General features: G+C 40.5%; 1 long non-coding RNA gene across 1 annotated transcript; it reads left to right on the forward strand.

The window, feature by feature from the left end:
- The first annotated feature begins 357 nt into the window (after positions 1 to 357).
- LOC137483364 (uncharacterized) lies at positions 358 to 1,462 on the forward strand. Its single transcript, XR_011004436.1, has 2 exons — positions 358 to 520; positions 609 to 1,462. It is a non-coding gene; the product is annotated as an uncharacterized lncRNA (long non-coding RNA).
- Positions 1,463 to 21,673: the final 20,211 nt, after the last annotated feature.

The raw sequence follows: 21,673 nt of genomic DNA on the forward strand, positions 1-21,673 counted from the left end.
TTGCAAAACACTTTGGAGAGCGTATTTATTTAAATATTACCATAAATGCAAAATGAATGTCAAGCTTTTAATGAAATAGCCTTGAGTAGGTTCATTTTATGAAATCTCACTGTGTGCTAAAAGAACAGCAAAGTGTTTTTGGGGGAAAGTAGAGAGCAGATTGGGAGTCATGAAGCACTAGGAAATTAATCATGGCTGGATTTTTCTAGTTAATCAACATTTCAAAAATATTAGTGTTCTTGAAGAATTTCTTCACCTATTAGCAAGCTATTTAATATGTTTTACATGGTACTGAAAGAGTCACACAGTGTCTGTCAGGTCTTAACCTTCAAGGTTATTTACTCTTTTTATACCAAACTATGCTAGATGTAAAACCAAAGCAGTAATCAAAGCAGCAGAAATCAAGCTCAGGACTCTCCTCTCCCTACAGATGAAAGTCAAGGTCTACTTTTACCTTTCTGCAGACTCTTAGGTTCCTGGTTTCTACATCTCTACAGAAGAAGGTTTAAATTCCCTCGAGGTATGAAAGCCCTGAAACACCTATCTCCAACTTCTTGTCCAAGTGCTTCAGCTACCAGACACCACAGCCCTATATTTACTGTCTTTAGGAAAACATTCCTGATGAACTCTTGATTCTCACCATGCTGTTATGTAGTGCCTAATTTGGGGTTCAGGTCTGCTTACAGGGGGTGTCTGCCCTCACACTGGCTCGAGAAAGAATGAGGATTTAGTACCACAAGTGGAGATGATGTTTTGCTCAGAGGACTGAGCCTTCTGCTGTGCTCAAAGCTGACAAAATTCAGTGCCTTGTTGATGGTCTTGGGTATTAGAGGAGGGAGAAACAGAGGCTGATACAACACAGAGTGATTAAGGAAGAGAAGCCCTTTGGGACAGTCTGGGCCATGGAGGTGTCTTTAAATACACTAATCTGTCCCACTTAAATCAAAGTTAATCAGAAACTGAGAATTTTTGTGACTGGGAACAAGCATACACTAAAATTTTTTCCTAAATGAAAATACGGACTTTTTTCCCTCAGTTAAAGACGGACATCTTGGAGGAAACCAAACCTCCAGACTATTTATAGTGGAATGTTTAATGAGAATGTAAGTTTTCATGGACAAAATGGCACAAATCAAGATTAGTGACAAAACTGGGGATGTATTCCTACTTTCCACTTACACCACAGTTATATCTTGCATTTCTAAAACCCCATGAACTTGTGGTAATAATTTCTAATAGTAATTAGTAGTAGTTAATTTAACATCTGTACATTATTAAATAATTAGCCTGTATATAAGTTATCATAATTTTCATATGGTAAGATGTGATTTTAATGAATTTTTCTACCCATCTTCATTATTGTATGATGTGGTTACTGCTTGTTGGATGTTACTTTCCGAAGTGTGTAGATTAAATCTTATCATTCAGAAAATGAAGTTTATAAAAGGGAGTCTTAACACTGTTTCTTAGCCAGGGTTTTTTAACAACACTTGTGAAAGATTCTTTATGACAGATATAAAGACATGTTACTAAAATACTTTGTCTTTCTGGAAACCTATCACAGTCTATAAATGTCTCCCAAAATAATGCTGAGAGCATTCTGATATTGCCATCCTAAATATACACTTTTTTTTCTTGTCTTGAAACAAACCATAGAAAATCTTTGGTTTGGACTGTCAGGAATAACACTCACCCCTAAAGCGAGATGTTTGACCTCCATCTGTTTGGGGGTTGTTTTTTCTTTTTCTTTTTTTTTTTTTTCTTTTTTGTGCTTCAAGTCTCCTAATTTTTTAACTAGCTTTTTCTTTTGAAGGAACCTTATTTAACCTTCTTTCTGAGTTTTGAGCATTCAAGCAAAACACAAAGAACCTGCAACGTGCTAACAAAAGGATTAGCATAATTTAGAAAGAGAAATTCATCCTCTCACTTTAATGGAAAACTGGCTAGCAACAATTGGATGTCTTTGTTCATGTTGTTTTCCCTTGTGCAGTTATTATTTACTTTGCTGTATGAGTGACCATGAACTTCCTAACTCTGTTTTTCTGGCTGTGGCACTCCCTCAACACAGACCCTGCTGCAGACTCTGTCACCCTTAGCATGAGAGGCTCACCTGAGGTTTGTGATCATTCTTTCATTCTTTCTGCTAAAGATCTCTTTGTCTTTTGTAAATGCATTGTGACTTAGGATCACAGGAGAAAGCCTCCATGGGCAACTATTTGGTGTTATTTTTATTCAATACCTTAAGCCAGTTGCATGTTTTGTGCTTTATTTTCCATTTATGGCTCTATTTTCTAAAATGGTTTTGTTTTCAAAAACATGAAAACAAATGCACATATTTCAATAATTCTCTAGGATTTTTAGCTTAGTTAAGACATATTTTGGTAACTGAAATGAAAAATAATGTGTCTTAAAGGTTCTGCAGATCTGAAGCTAATGATCGATACTGCTGTTTGCAGAAGTGAGCAGTAATTTGGGGCACATAGTAAATAGCAGAGTCCAGCTTCCAGCAGCCACCAAGCTCCCCTTAGGCAAAGCTGGATCTCTTCAGCAGGTGAGGTGCATCTGTCAGGCACAAGCACAGATCCAGCCTTCCCTCCTGGCTGAGACCCCACCCACAGGGACTGGATTTCCCAGGACTGGCTGTTAATACCAGAGAGGAGTCAGTAATTTCACTTCTAATACCTGAAAGGATCCCCAGAATGTCCCCTACAAAAAACTGTTACTGCTGGAGGAATAGTTATTGTGGGGTAGAAACAAGAGACACACATCATTTTAGGGAAAACACTGATTATAAGGTACCTGAGAATTCTTGGCCTCAGAGTTTTCAACTGAGGGAGGCTGGGGAAAAGGCCATATTTTCTATTGCATGGGATGCACATTTTATTATCATTTTTGGTTTTTAAGGTTAAAATAGGAATAAGAGAAAGGAAGGGTCAAACAAAAAAGTCCAGATAAATATTATTTTAATATATACTCAAGACTAAGGACTCTTGGTGTTATCTCCCTGGCTAAACCAGGTCAAATTCACCTTTTAGCTGTACTGGAATGACTTCTCTTTGTGTAGGAGGAGAGGGATCTATTTTGGAGGTATCTTCCTCTGCTAAGGAACTGATAAAATACCGAAGGTGTTTTCTTAACGGAGCTTGCATTTCACCACCCATTTATGTAAGCAGGATTGATACCTTTTTTTGACAATCTGTCATGAGGTAACACTTCTAAGGAAGTGCCAAGGATCTTTGAGCACTGATTTAAAGAAATATCTACTTCAGCACTTGAAATAAGGAAGAACAAACTTTCCTTCCCACAAAAAAACACATTTTGGAAGAGCATAAAGCTGAAAATATATGCTGTCCTTCCATGAGAAATACCACCAGCTTTACTGTAGAAAAAGCACTATGTTCATTGTCACAGCTGTAAAAACTGTGATATCCTATCTAGTTAAACCCCCTTTTAATTTTCTTTTGTTTATAAATCTTTCCATTGTTTCTCTCAAGTAAAACATTTTTTTTTCAATTCCTCTGCATTCAGGACCTAGTGAAATAAAGAAGAATTATTTGTACTGTCACAGTCACACTGGGTTTTCTTAGATAGTGGCAAGAAACACCATTTGTTGTGGATGTGGAGTGTGGTAATGCATGACTGCTTACAATAAGTATATACAAATTTATCACCTTTATTAATTGCTTTGTTATCTTGACTTTTTGTGCCAAGTTCTGCTCTGCTTTGCTTTGCCATGAGGAGCTACAGATGCAAAACAGGGCCCGAGGTGAGGACTGGGAAATCCTTGCAAGCTCACTCATAGAGTAGAAAGGTGCCCTGGAGGAAATTTGTATGGGGCCCATCAGCTAGTGCTGCATCATTAGCATTAGAAGGAGAAAATTGATCTCTAAAAGTCTTTGAAGACCTTAAATGGTAAAATATCTCCCCTAGCATAGCACCACATGAACCTCTGTGCTTTTCTGTAACATAAAAACCCTACCTTGTCTTGGAGTCCAGAGTCCTGTCAGGAATAACAGGGCTTTGGGTTGGTATGACTTGACTTTCTGTATTCCTTCTCTCTCTGCTTCCTACAAAAAAAATGGGACTTTCTGGATAAACTGCTACTTTATTAAGATGTAAACTGTCTTTGTGCTAAATATTATGCAGCAAGAGTGAAGGGCAGTGCATCTTTCCTTGTATGAAGTCGTGACAAGTCAATATAAGAGTTCTTAAATTTCTCTTTCCCTACAAGTCCTCCTCCAGTAGTGATTATTCTTTTTTTTTTACCCTAAAGATGAGTCTTTCCTGATGAAAAAAATCTTGTTAAAACTGACATTATGATATCACACATGCAAACTTTGCATTAAAGCAAATGGACTGGCAACAAACTTCTGTTTCTGTAAAAAATCCTACATTCCTGTGTTGCTAAATCCATCATGTTTCCAAGGCAGTACCTGCTGTTCCAAACAACACATGCTGCTACCAGCTCCATGCTAGACCAGCTGGCACATTCCTGGCCAGGGAGACTGGCAGGGCAGGGCAGTGGGAAGGAGGAATGGCTGAGGGAAAGGAAAGTGATCTGCAAACATGCTTTTAACCATGCTTAATTCCATAAATAACCCCCATTGTCGCCTCAGCTCTGGTCCTGTGACATAAGCTCTAGCACTGGAGCACAATCCCACCTTAAAATATTTATCTTCCCAACACTGTGGCGATATTGGGAATTATCTCTGACTAACCATGCACAGGATAGAGCCTGTAGGACTGAAATGCCTTCTTGTGCTTCTGAGTATGCAGGAAAGCTAAGACACACTAAAACTAAATCCAGATTTTCCAAGTCCCAGTTATAGTTCCCAAAAAAATAAGAAGCAACTTTGCTCCAAACAGTAAATGCCTGGCAAGATCTTCCTAATGTCATTAGTCCCTTATTTCCCAAGACTCAATTTAGTGCCATGTCACATGCAGCAAAGCCATGGCCAGAATCCTCTGCAGCAGTAAGCCACTATTTTTGGCTATTGGCAGTGGGATAGTTTTGCTTCCCACTTCACAGTGGCTAAAGCAGGGCTGGTTTACTGTACACTAAACACTGATACTGTGTACAAAATATGCACAGGGAGATGCTGGGCCATGAATTATAGGTGCCTCTTCATGCAAGCAGTGTATTGGTATAACCTAGCAGTAAAATGAACTACAGAGTATTATCAGTTCTGTGGGAGATTCTGGATTAATTTCATTCCAGATGGTTACAAGATTAATATATTGCCAAAATTACTCCTTGTCCTTTCTTGATGGTAATAGCTTATCTGCATTCTGTTCACTCTAAAGCAGCACTAATAACTGCAATAGTGGGAATTGTCCTGTAGAAGCACCATGGCAAAGCTAAGCTCCCATGGATGGTGTGGGCAATGTGGAGTTTGGATTTACTGGAAAGTCCAGGGCTTTTAAGAAACTTGACTCTTAACACCTTGCATGTATATATACAGAGATTCCTCCTTCTCTGAGTTTCCTATCAGATTGTTGAGTTAACAGGCTGCAGTGATGTGAAGAGTGTCTTACTGGTCATCAAGATATAGAACCTGGGAGAGAAATTTACAGTCACAATGAACAAAAATCAATAAGTAGCTTCAGATGGCAGAGAAGGGTAAAGCTGCAATATTCCACTTGTTCAACTCACAGGATAAAGCTTAATTATCTAGTTGTTCTAAAAGCGGCTTCTTTGTGTCTTGAATCATTGTTATTTTTTTGTGGGAGAAGCATATCTACTACTGTTCAGAATCTTTTCTACTCAGATTTAGGGCCCTGATTTTCTGTGAAGACAGAATTTCACAATACCAGCTTTCCTGGTTGTGGAGAAAGCAGGAATTGAGTGCAGCTGGGGCAGTATCTGACTCCCAGCAGAGGAAGGTCCCTGTCACATATCTGCCACCAAATTGCACAGGGGGGAGCAGGAGGGGGAACTGATGCTGTTCTAGCTGGAAGAGAGGTCAGTGCCTGGCCTCTCTGCTGGTTCTACTTGATTTTGAGAAGAGAGGCTCTACTAGATGGCTTTTTCCTCTCTGAGCCAGTGTAAGGCCCCACTTTCCTGAAAGCAAATTAGATACTTGTATTATCTAGGAACAAAGCAGTGTGTTGTATGAGACCTGCTACTGCACAGATAATCCAAAGGATCATCTTTAGCTGAGACCAATGGGTTCCTTCTCCAGTACCTACCTGGCACCAAGTGGGGAGACCAGTGACTGTTGTAGAGTTGAGCACCCTGGGGAGAGAAGGGGCAGGAGCCCAGGGCAATCCTTGAATCTCTGGAACCAGCACTAAAGGGTGTCTGCACTGGGCCATAAGACAAGGTGATGATGTAGTGACTTCTTCAACTGAATGAGTTTATCAATTTCTGGTTGTAGAATCAATATGTGGCACTTGGAAAAATACAGGTACAAAGCAAAATTGAAGTGAGACAGGTGATCTTGAGTCAGGATCTTGTTTTGGTTTAAAGCTTTCTGTAATGCTGCTTTTACTTCTCCCCAGTTCAGATTTAGAAAAGGCAATGGCAGGGGTTGGGAAAACATGTTGATTCTTGAATGAATTTGGTGCTGTTTAACAGGTTTGCCTAAGGAATAGGGAAATATTCTGTATTCACAAAACTTGAGTGAGAAGGAACCATGCAAAATTATGTAAAATCTTGTTCTGTTAAAAAGTCACAAACTTGCCTGCTCATTTCAGCTGTGAATGTCTCCATTCAGTGTCTAAAATGGCTCTGTTGTGTCATTATCAACTCTGCAGCATATGAATCATTTATTGTGGATTTCTCTGTGGTCTGAATTTCTGTCGGACACTGCACCTTGTACCCTACTTTTTCAATGCTGCTTAGAGCAAATTTGTGCTAATTTGGACTTTTATCTACTTCCTGCCACACTGATTCTTTCAGAACTTGTTTTGAAGAGCTTTCCAGAAGGAGCCCTGCAGAGATGTGATCCTTTTGATATGTCTGTCTAATACTGACCATCTCTCCCCTTATTCCACCTCCTATTGATGCCTCTGCTGAACCAAGAATGGCTAAATGGATGGATAATTCATCAGAACTAAAGGAGCGTAGGAAATAATGGGAAATAATAGTTTGCATTTGAAGTTCAAGAGAACTGCTCATTAGTTGAGTTATTCTTTGCAGGTCTTATATTTTATTACAAAGGGAACTGATTTTAACCGGTGGACATCTGGCTTAGGGACTGAGGTCTGCAGGCAGGAATAACAGCATCCATCATGGTATTATAGGTGGTTATAGTAACGTTCCTGCTCTTTCACTTAGATTCAGGCATCAGGTTTGCACTAGAACAACTTTAACAAGGAATTACCCAGCTGTTTTCATGGTTTATCCCCAGAACCACACCTCCACTCGCACTGGCCAGTCCTGAGTCTCACTGTCCTGCAGGATTTCTTCTGTGAAGCCTCTCACTGGGAAGTAGCTGAGTTCTAACCTCCAGGTCTGGGCCACACTGCAATGGTTGGAAAGTTCTGTAAAGGGAAATGACTGTTCCAGGCAAATAATGATTAAATAACAAAAATCTGGTCAGCTCAGCTCATAGAAACTCTCTGCCCAGAAACTGCATGTTCCATTGAAAGATGAAATATTCAGTGCTTTCCTGCCAGTGCCTTCCTCATAGTCAGCTGCCCAGTAAAGTTTCTATTTGGGAACTTTGACACTTGCTCATACAATTGTGGGATTTTGGTTTTTGTAATAGTGTCCAAAATTCTTTTAAGGACCTTGTGTTTCAGCTGTGTCTAAGCAGAATAGGAGGAAGCCAGTCTAGGAGTCTGTCCCTTTTACTCCTGAAGACTTAGCTCAACAGATCCAGTTCTGAACAAAGCCTCTTGGAAAAGCAGAAGGTCAGTTAAATGGGTCCTTTTCCTTGTGGCAGCACATTTCTTACTCAGTATTGCCCACAGCTTCCATTCATTAAAACTTTCAACATGACATCACACATTGCCTCCTGCTAAATTACTGCACAAGGCCCCTTTGCCTGCCTTCAAATCACCAGCTTCTGTTTCTTTGCTGCGCAGAGGCTTTTTGCAGTGACAATAAGGATGGGATGATATTGAGCAAACTATATTTTCATGGGCTTCCAGAATTCCTTTGAAATTATTTAGTTTGACCTGGCAGATGTTTCAGGAGTTGTAGGACTGCAAATTTACCAGCATGATTGCTTCTTGTTTGGGGATCTGGTAGTGGTGCTGCTGGCTGTTGTCACATAAATTTTTATCAGGTTAGTCAGTATTAAGTGGTAGCCATGCAGTTATCACTTCCTAGTGTTGTTGAGTCCTCTTAAAATCAGAATGAAGACAAGTTTTTTTTAATGTCTTTCCTGCCTTTATTTTTACTACACAATCACAGCATGCATGAGGCCTAGGGAAGAAATGCAGAATTCCCTTTAGGCAGAGCTCAGTGAAGTGCCTGTCTGGTTTTGCAGTGCTGTGGGTGATGTTTAGGTGATGTCTGATGCATTATGCCTCTCCAGCAATAGGACTGCTCTCACGGGGGAGTGAGGGTGGGAAAGCAGGGAATTATTTACTACAATGATGATGCATTTAGATTTGGAACCATTGCCATGCCATTATCTGGATGTCTTTGGGTAAATTTCAGGATTTGACATCCATCAAACTGCCTGACAACACTAAGCCTGCATTTGTGAAATGTCTTATAGGATAGAGGCATAAATCTGAGTTATCTACCTAACAGGGATGTTGAGTTATGCTGCATAGGAGAAGCCATAAACATAGCTGCTCTGGAAAGCATTTCTGAGGAGACCTGAAATTCAGCTCATTAATAAAAACAGTGTTACTTTAATACATAGCTCTAACTTTTAGCAGAAGGAAAGGAATAATTTTAGGATTATCACTTCAGGACACACATTTCTCCTAGGGACATGCAGTTCCTTGTGTAGAAGATAAAACTTTAGCAGATATCATCTACTACTGAAATTCAAAGAGCTATAAGCATAAGTAAGCTTAGCTGAAACTGATCATTCTTGCCTTAGCTTGTTACCTGTGATAATTAGAAACAACCCAAAATGTCAAGTTTGTTAGACCTGATTGTTTGTCATGTTACTACAGCAATTCTTCTGTATATCACTTCTATAGAGTGATGCCATCTGGAAACTGATGGCATCTCACCAGCACAAAATGGATCTGACAAGAGGGAATCAGGACTATCACTGTGTCTTTTTTTTTTGAGTTGTGTTGCTGTTGTGACTTGAATAAAACATTTGTTGGCATTTAATGCAAAATACCCAAGATTCTGTACTGGAACGTAAAGCTCACATTTTCAGTAATTATAGTGAGATGTTCTTTCCATTCATCAGAGAAAGCATGTATTACTCTGGAGAAAACTGGTTCCAATAGATTAAAGTACACTTGAGGCACTCATCAGGGTGTTTCAAGCCATTCTGTCTTTAGGACTTTCTAGCTTTTTGTTAAAAATCTTGGCGTGGACTGAAGTAAATCATGATATGAAAGAGCACTGGGTTGCAGCCTGTTCTATACAAAAACCTGACCAAGTTTTTTTCAAAATATTAGTGTTCTGGATGTGTAATTGATTTATTTTTATTTAAAACTTGTGATGCATTACTTTGCTTCTCACATAACATAAGAATTATTTAATGTAGTGGAAAATGCTGTGATCATTCATTGATGAGGCTGCTGGCCAGTGTTGTTAGAGCACCCATAGATTGTTACCTCTTTGAAAACAAAACATAATGGGCAGCTCAGACCCCACTGATCCGTGCTGTATCACCTAGTCTGACTGCAGGACTGTTATTTGGCTCCCAGATTCTAAGTACATTAACATCTAGAGCTGTTAACCCTCTGGTTTTCTGGGGAGGATTAGAGATAGGCACAGCAGTGTGCCCTGGACACACATTTAACTGCACGTGGATCAAAGATCCAGTGAGGGGATTAAGAACAGGGTACCATGGGGTGACCACAGCAATAAACACCTTTTTTCCTAAAGAAACCCATGGATAGCTGAGATAAAGGACTGACCCACTTACTGGTTATGCTAAATGCAGGAAACAGTGTGAAAACCAGTTAATTTAATATGTTAGAAAAAGGGGAAAAAAAGGTTTTGTAAATGGAAAGAGAAAAAGCCTTGTCAGTGAATAATGCTTTCTTTTCTTGCTAAAAGAACAAATGCAACTTTGCCAGGGCTTTTGCTCACAGGTATCCAGGAACTCAACAATTTGTAAGATTATCCTAAAAATAACCCTAATTACTGCAGAACATAGAATATTTTCTAGAGGCACTGCTTCTTAATTCACCAAGCTAATCATTACCTGGTAGTTTGGACCAAGACTATACTCTGACTGGATGGTAGCTGCTCATCTGAGGGGGAAAATACTGTTTAACTGGGCATGTACAACAACACCATTGAGCTTTTGGAGGCTCGACCTAAACTGGTCCCAAAATGAGGAAGGGGCAAACAGAGTTAAAATCCTGTGCTCATAACCAGGCTCTGCCCCTCAGCTGATGAGCACAGGGATCTCTGCAAGAAGGGGAGCACTGTGGCTCTGAGGCCACCCAGAACAGACAGATCCCACCTGGTGCACTGGCTTTATTCTCACTGGCAAACCTAATCCTGCCTAATCACCCAACGAAGCCGAGTCAGAGCAGTCTTTCTGCAGGGCCTGTGGGAGTAGCCACAGCAAAATTCCTTTCCATTTCTTGAAGAAACTCAGTATAATAATTCTTTCTATTCTCTCCTAATTTCTCCTCTGTTTTCTCTTTCATTTAGAGCTTTCTTTACTGAGACAGTCTGTGACTGAAGACAAGGGAGTGAGAGAAACTTGAGGCCTGGAAAACAACTAAAGTCACTTACGATAAGTAGCTGTGATGTACTGTATGGACTTACAGGAATTATAGGTTCTAGATTATATGCTGGGAACTTCTTTTTTCTATTTCAATAATAAAATGGTTGTGACTTAAAGGCATCCCCTTCTCCATGCACAAAGAAATGTTGACATGTAGCCAGGTCAGCATGAAATGTCTGTGCAGTGCCTTAATGGCAATAAACAACTTTATTTCCAAGCAGGAAAGGGTTGTTGTATTGGTGTTGTTTTTGAGGTTTTTGAAATTTGTTTAGTTTGTTTGTATGCTTTGTTGTTGTTGATTTAGGGTTTTTTATGGGAAGTTTAGGTTGATTGCTCTATGAAGCAATTTTAATTGAAAGTTAAACAAACCAACTATGTGCAATTAGGGGTACTAAAGGGAGTAGCATATGAATACTCTTGTTAAGTACATTGACTATGGAACAGGGCCTCAAGTCTTGCCTTTACATCCTTCATTTCACACATAAAGAGTTGTGGAACTTGCAGAAAAGTAGATATTTTTGTGGACTGACAAGATACTTTTATGAGAATAAGAACAGGGGGGGAACCACTCACAAAAACAATCAAACATGCAAATCCAGTAAAGCCGTCACAGCACAAAAGCACATGTATCACTTAAAGCTGAGTGCTGCAAAAGACTGTGTAAAAAACCTAAACTGTGGGTTTGGTATATGCAAACTTCAAATGTTAACCTTCTTTCATGAAGTTACATTTTGTGGATGGACTGCAGCTGCTTTGCTTTGAGAGGACAGTTGTCACTGGTATGAACACACAGCTCAGATTAGCTCACCTCCCAAAGGTGCAAAATGGCTGAAATTATGCACAAAAGTAACACAGTAAATTCAGCTTTAAACAAGGGTGTCGGTGTTCACAACCAATGCATGAGCAAGTTGGATTGTAAAAAAAACCCTTAATTAAAGCCATCTTTGATGTTTGTGTTTATAGGTCATTAGTTTGCTGTATGTTGTGCAGATGTACTCAGCTGTTTGCCAAACAGATCTCACTTGCATAATATGAACTATGATTTCTCTTTGCAACTGCTTTAACTTGTAAGTTTTGGCTTCTGAAGCTGGTTGCTAGTTTTTCAACTTAAGGCTATTTTCCAGGCTTAACTCCCAATTTTTATGAAGTAAGTCAGCCTCTCTAAGTACAACTACTTAAGGCAAGTTGAGAAAACTACGTTCCATCATCTCTGTTTTTTGGGTGAACTCCAGATGAGTAGCCTTCCACCAAGAGTGAAGGCTGGATGGAAGCATAAAATCATTCATAAAAAAAAATACTTGTCACTATCAGGAGAAGGACAAGAATGAGCTGTGCTTGCTAATGAGAAGGAAAAAGTGAAATATTTTAAATACCTTTATTGAAATTTAAATCTTTGGTACTGCCCATGGGATAGGCTTGTGTGCCTGGCATGACATAATTTTTGTATTTCAGATCAGGCAGAATAAAACCCATTCCTTAACATGATGACAGGCTGTGAGAACAGTCGGGGTTTGTGTAGGGATGAGAGGAGTTCAAAGGGAAGAACTAAATGTTCTTTTGCTTTGAGTTTGACCTGGCACCATGACTTCTGCTTTCTAATGGAGGAAAATCAAGCAGCCTCTCAAAAATCAATCAACACTTGAGAGGCAGAACTGGAAAAGGAGCCTGTATCACCTGGATTTTGGCTATGAATTCCTTATAACAACTTGGCATCATCAGAACCAGAAGCTGCAGAATGACACTGAGATTAGCAGGGCTGATAATCAGTGCTCCTGCCAATGCTGTTGAGTCCTGCAGTTGTTTTTTTTCAAATATAGGACATATAATACACCCATTGGTGTCCACAGGATTTAACAATAAAAGTGAAGAACACAGCTATGAGAATAAAAAGCAGAAACTTGTGTTTGATTGGAGGAGTCTGTTGCTGTGGGAAATAAATATTTCTGGTTAAAGGGGTGAATGCAACGAGTGATACTTAACAGGTAGATCCATAAGGAAGCAATATTTAAATGTCAGCATGATAATAACTGTGTGGAATCATGATACATGACAATTGATGTAATGTTTTAAATAGGATAAAAGAAAAAAAATGCTTTGAAGTGTAGCTATTATTTGAAGTACTTTTAAAGTGATCATATTATGATCCATCAAAGAAAGATCAGTAAAAAGGAGCATGGTAAAAGTTATATTTGAAATATACTTCTGGATTATTCAGCACAGTGATTCATGCTACATTATGCTGTGCTTGAAGCATGGCTAGGGAATCTGTGACTAATATACCACATGGACTCAGTCTGGGGAGATAAATATCTCTAGGGATGAAGTGAATGTTCAGGTAGTGAACTTGCCATGGCTCTCTGGGAGAGATCTTGGAGCTGTTTGCTGTCAGCTGAACTCAGGGTTCATGGCTGGTCCGTGGCTCAGCCACCCTTTGGATCCTGTTTGCCCATTAAAATACATCTGTGTGTTGAGCCACTGGAGCAATGGCCAGTCTGGGGATGGGGGATGTTTCTCTCTGTGTTCAGGACTATATTTGGCAAGAAAGCAGGGTGGCATATGCAATATACTGTGGAGAACTATGGAAGAAGTTAAGACATTTTTAGTGGTGGAATCCAGTGATTTTAGCGGGATTCTGTAATTACAGCAGAGATGGAATTGTTTCAGGCTGTTTGGATGCTACTTTATATGCCAATGAACTGTAAAAATGTGAACTGAGGAAGAGGCAGTTTAGTTTGTGCTTATGTGTGCTTTAGCTTGTGTTCTGCATGCTCAAAAAGCAGGGATTTGAATTACTGAACCTCTCATCTTTTATCCTGTGGGCATACAAGGAAAAGTTGAGTCTATTTCCCTGTTTTTGCAGGCATTTGTGAAAGAAGAGGAAAGTGGCTGTTCAGTTCATCAACGACCTCCTCAAATTAACAGGAATTGATAGGCACATACTGCATATGACTCTGAAATTTTCTCAGATGATGTTTGTTTGGGCACACAGGGGATTTTCAGCTTTATAAGCAGATACCAACCTTGTGTTTGTAACATCTCTCTTTAATGGAAAAAATATGTAAATGTGCTTTTTTCTAAATCCTTGTTGTTAGTTTCTAATATGAGCAGGGCTACTCTGGGGAAAACTGAGCAACTGCAAATCCTTATAAGAACTTTGCTGATTTGGCTTTAAGCCGGGGCTCAGTGCACTTAAGGAGTGCTGGTAACTGTTGCCTAGCAAAGATACTATTGCAGCCTTGATGGTGTTACCTGGTCTCAGGTGGGTGTGGAGCATTTCTTGGCTAAGGTCATGCAAATCTTCAACGTGCTTCTGGTACATTTTGGTAATATCTGTGTCTTAGCTCTCTAGAAATCTTTATTTTAAGCTTCCCAATGTAAAGGTTAAGAAAATCTCAGTGTTTCCCCAAAACCTCAGAGAGATGCAGACCAAGAAGTCAGTTATTTCTGTAGTCCATAGTGATTAGGGACAGGAAACCTAATGGTCCTTTAACCTTTACCCCAGTTTGACTGTCAGATCTGTGCCTGTATTCCAGAGGGATTTTGATGAGGCTGTAAAAAGAGGATTATCTGTGGGGGTCTTTTGGGGTTACAAACCTGATAAGGACCAAGAATGACCAGAGCAGGTGCCTGGTGGAGCTCCCTTCAGCCTTGTCTGGGCAGTCTGCAGAGGCATTAAGGGCAGAGGGTCCAGTGCAAAGCACGCAAAGCTGTTCCAATGTGGAGCAGCAAAATGCAATTGTATGGGTTTGGCGTTCTGCACCAGCCGTCTGACTTTTGCTAATCCAATAGCAAGACCCAAAATCCGGATTCACTTTTGTCAAATTGTGATGTCCTTCTGCTGTGCTGTGTCCAGAAAAAGAAAGCAAACCTGCTGGGGAGCAGCTCTGTGCCTTTCTCTGGGGTGGGGCTGCTCTTTCTGGGACTGAGCTGAGGGGTGGTACCTCCATGGAACTGCCTTCCCCTGGCCTGTGGCTTCCAGATGTGCCCAGCAAAGCTGGTGGGACAGAAGGGGCTCTGTCAGTGCCTCTGCTGCCCCCAGAGTCTGCTGTATGGGTCTGAATGGGAAGGGCTGGGAAATGGGAGTGTTTGACTCTTTGCTGACTGGACGGAATCCAAAACATTTGTGTTTCACAGTCAAATAGGAGAACAGAGAGATCCCCTCTTTTAAGAGTGGTCTGAGCTCTAAATATTGTACCTGCAGTGGGTTTTAGACATTTCAATGCTAATGCCAATTAGCATTGGGTCTTGCTTTTCATTACTATTGCATCCTTGTAGGGCTGGGCAAAACCTGTGCACTGGTATCATCCAGCACTGGGTTTTGAAGCTGGATTATGTAACTGTGGCACACTTTCTCTTTTTCCAATCTTTCTGATAATAAAACACAAGTAGAAACAAAAATTACCTGCTGTGGTGGAGAAAGCAGACCCCACAGGTCTGCAGAAAAGGGGGAAAGAGTTATTTTGTGGGAGAAGAGCTCAACAGCATCTCTGTCCTTTGTGACAGCTTGGAGAGCTCCCTTGTCAGTTTAAATCTCTCTCTGCTGGTGAGGATCAGTTACATTCCTGATGGACAATCCCCGGGATATTCCAAGGGTTTGCAATTTAGACTTTGGGACCAGGGGCCATCTTTGTTCTGTGTGTCCTCATCTACTGTGGAGCACCTTGTTTGCCAGCTGTTCCTATAACCTCATCAGTGGTTGCAGTCTTGGACCCTGCTTAATTGGCTTCTATTTAGAGAAAAATCTGCATAACTCAGAAAGTTCCATTAAAGCAAGAGAGCCATAGCACATATTGCTGTGCTGAAAAGTGATAGACACTGGAACGGTGTCAGCTGCTTTGCTGAGCTACAACTTTAACACAACCATTTCTGCATTTCTCCATTTCTGTATTCCACCCTTACTGGCAGGGTTAAAGTGAGAGGTGGAAGGAGAGAGGAGAAACAGCTCAGCTCTCAAATGTTACCAGCTCTTTTCCTAAACTACTCTTATTCATTAAAAGCTAATGATGTTCCACTAATAAAATCTGATCCTTGCTTACATAAATTTATTCTGACACAACCTTTAATAAACTGGAAGGGGAAAGTGCCAAAAAACTCTCAGTTGTGCACATCTCTGGTGTACGATACTGATACACTTTGACACCTGCACATTTTAGTTTCCATCAAAGATCACTTTAAACTGGGAGGGAAAAGGGGTTTAGCATAAACTCAGCAAATTCTCTTTAGGTTTGGGTGTGTTTTTTTTTCCCAACAAAAGTTCCACTTAATTTAAGAAACCTTTAAAGAAAAGCAAATCAAAACAACAAAAAGTTATATCATGTGCTTCAGATTCATGTGCCTGACAAAGTAAAAGCAGCAGATTATTGAGGAAAGACTTTTCTGCAGAGAAGCATGAGGGGTTTGCCATACCCCCACCTGACCCCAGAACTGTCACAGTGGTTCTTATTTGGGAACTGCTGATATTCTGTAAGGTGTTGTTGATCTTAATTGATAAGGCTTTGTGAGATAATTCTGAAAAATGTATTAGGGCAGTTTATTTTGTCTCTCTGAGGGAAGAAAAGAATTTTGGAAAGAAATTTAGGCAATAGGAGACTGTATATACATGAAATGCTATCTAATCATAATTTTTAAAAATTGCAAAGCTCTGATTCATACTTTTAACAGGATTACAGCTTCTAAGAGGTCAAGAAAAAGTCCTGATCCTGGGAGAGTTTCTAGAAGTCTTGGCATCACAAAGCACTGTAGTGGTTAGCAGGAAGAACAGCTAAGACTATCCCTCTCAAGACCAGGACAAGCTCTATATCCATACTCACTTTAAGGCTTCAGAACTTTTTTGTTTTTTCTCCTCAGTACTAATGGTTAATCAGAAGTGCTATACCTAACTGATAAACATGATTTTCCTTAAGCAAAATAAATGTCATGTTCAGGAAAGAAGTTGGATTTAATTTTCCTCTCAGGTTACCCAGGAAGATATCAAGGGCAAATTTATTTTGTCAGCTCCCTGTGTACTTATCTCTGGAAGAGATGAGAGAAATCTCTTGTGGGATGAACTATTTTACTATTGCTTCTCAGATTGTATCTCTAATCCCAAAGTATTTAACTCCACATCTTGTAGTCTCTGTTACACTTTTAAAGCAGGGACTTGTGATAAAAAGAAGAGTTACTGGGGTCAAAGATAGGATTATAGACTTTTTTCCACTTCCAGCAACTGGAGGCAGCAAGTACAAATTTCTTTTTCTGAACACAATCTACTTTGAGCTTTTCCTCCAGCACAGCCATCTCGTCTGATGTCTGTGTCCTGGAGCCTCCTTGCTGCCTCAGGAGGAGCTGTGAATTTCCAATTTCCCTCCTCAGGTCTTCCTAGGACACTTTGGAGAACTCTGCTTCTCTCTGTGCCATAAATCTCTGCAGCTCCCAAAGCAATAGGATTGGGCAGTAGCTGCTGGCCTGGCACTGCCTTTCCCTGCAGCCAGGCCTGTGACAGAATATTGGTTTCCTGGGTGGAAGTGGCAGTGGAAATGTCCTGGTGTCCTGTTGGGGTGACAGCCCTGTGGGTCACAGCCTTGCTGAGGGGAGCTGTGCCCTGGGGCTCGGGCAGCAGCTCCGTGTTCACACCGGGGCACTGTGCCCAGTGTGGGCACCTTGGGGAGCTCTGCCCATCCTGCTCCAGCACCACCTCTGCTGCCTGAAATCAGCTTCAATCACACTTAAAATACAGCAGCCCCAGCTCTGGGTGTGTTTTCACCTTTGATATATCACAATTCATAATGCTCCAAGTCCTGCCTTGGTTTGCGTGGCGCAGCTCCACAGAGACTCAATGCTGCCTTGTCAAACTAATTGGGGTTTGTGAAGGAGAGGCACTCTGAATTCAGAGTGCTGCTTCTCTCTGATAGAGTCTGAGAGGTGGAGACTGCTCCACGTTTCCCTGCCCCATGACCTGATGGAGTCAGCAACTCCCTGCACATCCTGATAAAAGCTTTTTGAGATGGCTGTTCAGTCCTGCTCCTGACATTCACCCTGGTTTCTTCAGCAAACCATTAAGCTGGCGACCTCAGCCATCTCTCTGTTTTTAACGGGCTGTTAGGTTCAGGTTTGAAGTCCATCAGAAGAGTGATTTACCATTTTTATCCTATCATTTAGGCAGTTTGTCTTTTCAGTGTGGTCTGGATTGTACTTGCTATTAGTTTCTCAGCAGGAACTCTTGCTTTATTTCTCCCCAGTAAAAAAAATATAAAATAAAAAAAAAAAAAGTGAGTTCGAGGGAGTGGGAATCTTGACTTCTGTGGAATTAGGAGTTCAACCCCTCAATATTTGATTTTCTGCATTGATGAAAAATTCCTAGTGCTCTTTTGGGAATTGGAGGCTTGCAAAAGTGGAATGCAAACCCAGTGATGCTTCAGAGCTTCCATGTATGCACACAGCTTCTAAAGTGCTGGACCTAATTTGGGGGAATAGAATTCTCTAGCTAATATTATATCTTGATCTTTCTGTCACTTTTGTTTCATGTCTTCCTGTTTGTTAGGAACTCATATTATAACCCTGCACGTTGAAGGAGGTGGATTGCTCTTTCCTTTGTCAGTTTAGCTATGAGATCAATATTTGTGCCTTTCATGTTTAAACACCTAATGATTTCCTGTTTCCCTCGGGCTGCTTCAGGAAAAGACCATACAATCTTTAGTAAAGCATGCTTTTTGAATAAAACTAATACATCACATAGCTGCTTTATTTTTGCCTAATATGAGTCAGAGCACATTCTAGTTTTCTTCAGCATCTAAGAAATATTGCAATTAACTTATCCTAAGATGTTCAACAGTGCTTTTTTAGAGTATGACCTGGGGATCACACCGTATAGCTGAGAATTTAGCACATGGAGACATTCAGATATGCTTTGAAAACCTCTCCATGACAGAAGAACCTGCCCCTGAGGACTGGCTTATGGGCAGCCTTTGTGGCCTATCACTGCAGACAGACCCAGCAATAGCTATAAATGTAAATGTAAATGTAAAAACTTCTCAGTTGCCTTACGCAGACTGGAGAAATGTGGCAGCTCTGATGTTTTTTCTTTAAGTCCCTTCAAACACACATCAATGCTGATCTGTGCAGGCTGTTTGATTTCCTCCTAGTGAACAGTAGTAGCATCAGTGGCTGCACAGTGTGGTTGATCTTGCAGACATGACAGACAGCAAAGGAACTTTTGCTCTTTGTCCTGTTATGAAACAAATAGCAGCAACCCAACCCTGTGACCCTCTGGAATTGTCAGCCCATTGCTCAGTGCGTATGACCTTGTGTTTGGGTCCTTCTTGATACCTTCTAACTGGCTGTTTGCAGTGAAGATGCAAAAAAAAAAAATAAAAATAAAAATTGTCTCAGACAACACAACTGTGTCCATTTACCCTGGCTTCACACACAGCCTGGAAAATGGCTGCTGATTGATTAACCTCTCAAGGTTATTCATCTGCTTCTGAGGTATCTTACAGGTGTTTGAGAAAGAGCTATATGCTTTCCCCAGAAATAGATAGAGATATATAGATATAGATAGATATATCCCCATATATAAATATATTTTTTTTCAGCAGAAAGCATATGTGATACACATACTTGAAACTACTGCAGAAGGATGAAACTAAAATGAATGGTATTATTTAAAATTCTCTCTACAATACATGCTGCTCTTAATTTTCCAGCTTAATTTTCTGGAAAGATTAAGATTTAAAGCAAGTTAGTGGAAGGCCTCACTTTTGAGAAATTTATATGATTTGTGATCTATGTTTATGTACATGCTCTTTCTGTAGTTTATGGACTACTTTCATTTCACATGGAGCAGACTAAAATGCTTGCAGGGCCTGTGACATTATCTCAATTGGTTCTCTGCTTCAGCAAATTGAATTCTTACCTCCTCTCTGACACTTTGAGATAAATATATCTGCAGAGGTTCATCAAGTGGTTTAATCCTTCATGAGCAGCAAAAGTCTAGCTAATTTCAGACTTGCCACCACTTGCTGCTTGACTCCAGTGCAAGGCAACTGGAACTCAGCTCTTGTTGCATTCTGGGAGAAAATGAGATGTAAAAAGAACTATGAAAATGACAAATCTTATGGTAGAATGGAGGATGTGAGCTTGCTACTTAAAGTATGTAATAATCCTAGCTTGTGGAACTCTTATCAAGATCCTATGAGGGGGAAATTGATCAGAAAGCCAATAATCTGCATTAGAGTAACAGTGAGGCCATTGCTCTATGGTAACTGCTCCATTAGTGCCATGGCTGTAGCAAATAAGCTGCTGAAGTCATGAGTGCAGCTGGATTTTGAAGAATTACTGACAAGCTTTGTAAGCCATATCTAAGTAATGGAGTGCAATTGTCTCATTGAAGCATGACTTTTTAACAGCCCAGCCGCTCTGAGCTTGGCACGTCGAGTGTGTGCTAAAGATAAGTTGGTAAATAATCGCAGAGTAATACATGGCACAAGCAAATGTACTTAGAAATGGCAAAGAATAGAGTAGAAAGGATCATGTCTAGTATTTGTACAGACAGGCATTTCAAAGCCCCTTTATCACTTAGGAAAAAATTTTGCTGCTGATAGACTTGCTAACAAGTCAATAAATAGTGAATACCAGCAGTAAAGCAGGTGGAAGTAAATCCTCTTGAGGAGAGTAAAGTTTGACTTCTGCATGTCCTCAAGAGCCTGTGCACCCTCTGATTCCCACCAGTTTTCAGTGGAGTAAAGACTGCCCTGCACACTCACAGAGACCTTCCCTTAGCTCAGCTGTGGCATCCCTCAGGAGACCCAGAGCCTCTCATATTTATCCCTTGGCAGGGTTAACCTGCCTTTGCTAAATGGTCAGAGAGGAAGTACATATTAAAAATTATTTTCTTTCTAACTCGATATAACTTGTTGACTTAGAAACGAACCTCTCTTTTCTAGGTCTGCTACAAGTAGGAGAAGGGAGGAAAAAAATTATTCAACTTTCAATTTTTAAATGACCAAAGACTTTTCTAGTTTAAAGAAATCTGAGATTATACTCTTGAGCACATGCCTCATGAAACCTCCCTGACTATCCAGAGCCCTTCTCAAAGCTATTTGTTAGCAGGAACCTCATTCATCCTTCTATTTGAAGCACAATATTCCATTTAACTTGGTTAAATGAGGATTTTCAACAGCTGCTGAGGGAAATACAGCTTGATTTAATCTGATGCTTAATGATGGACACAATACTAAAATTAACAGCATCTCTGCCACAGGACTTTTGATTCCATTCTTGCTGCCATCAGTTCAAGTCCTCCTTCTATTAATAATGGAGTGAAAAGCAGTAATGATGGCAGGAGTCAAGGTGCTGTTTAATAAGTCATCTGGCTGCAGAGCTGAAATTCAGGCTTCAGTGTCCTCTGAGTTTATGGAGCACAGAAAGTCTCTAACTCTGAGTGAATAGAGCCCTAAGCCTTTACATGTTAAACACATTAAATGTTTCCAGTTAATTTCATCTGACATCAATCAAAGCTCCACTAAAATTACTCTTGGGGAAGGTGGTGGGGAGGGAGAAGAAGTGCAATACTTCTTAGTTGGCTTTCAGTCCTTTACATGAAGTAAAATCACTGAGCACTGTTGGGAAGAAGGAAAGACCTGTGTCAAGAGCAATTCCCTCTGAAGGCTCTTACCCACTCAGCTTTCATTGGAAAAGAGTAGGAGAGGAGGAAACATGGAGGGTTTGACTAGACTGCAGCAAAAGAGTTTTAAAGACTGCACAAAGTTCCTTTTCCACAGATGCCATAGTTTCACCCCAGCCGGGCCCAGCCCCAGGCAGCCCCTCACTCACTCCCCCACCTCTGGGACCAGGGAGAGAATGGG

Source organism: Anomalospiza imberbis, chromosome 16, assembly GCF_031753505.1.
Source record: "Anomalospiza imberbis isolate Cuckoo-Finch-1a 21T00152 chromosome 16, ASM3175350v1, whole genome shotgun sequence".
Lineage (NCBI taxonomy): Eukaryota > Metazoa > Chordata > Aves > Passeriformes > Viduidae > Anomalospiza > Anomalospiza imberbis.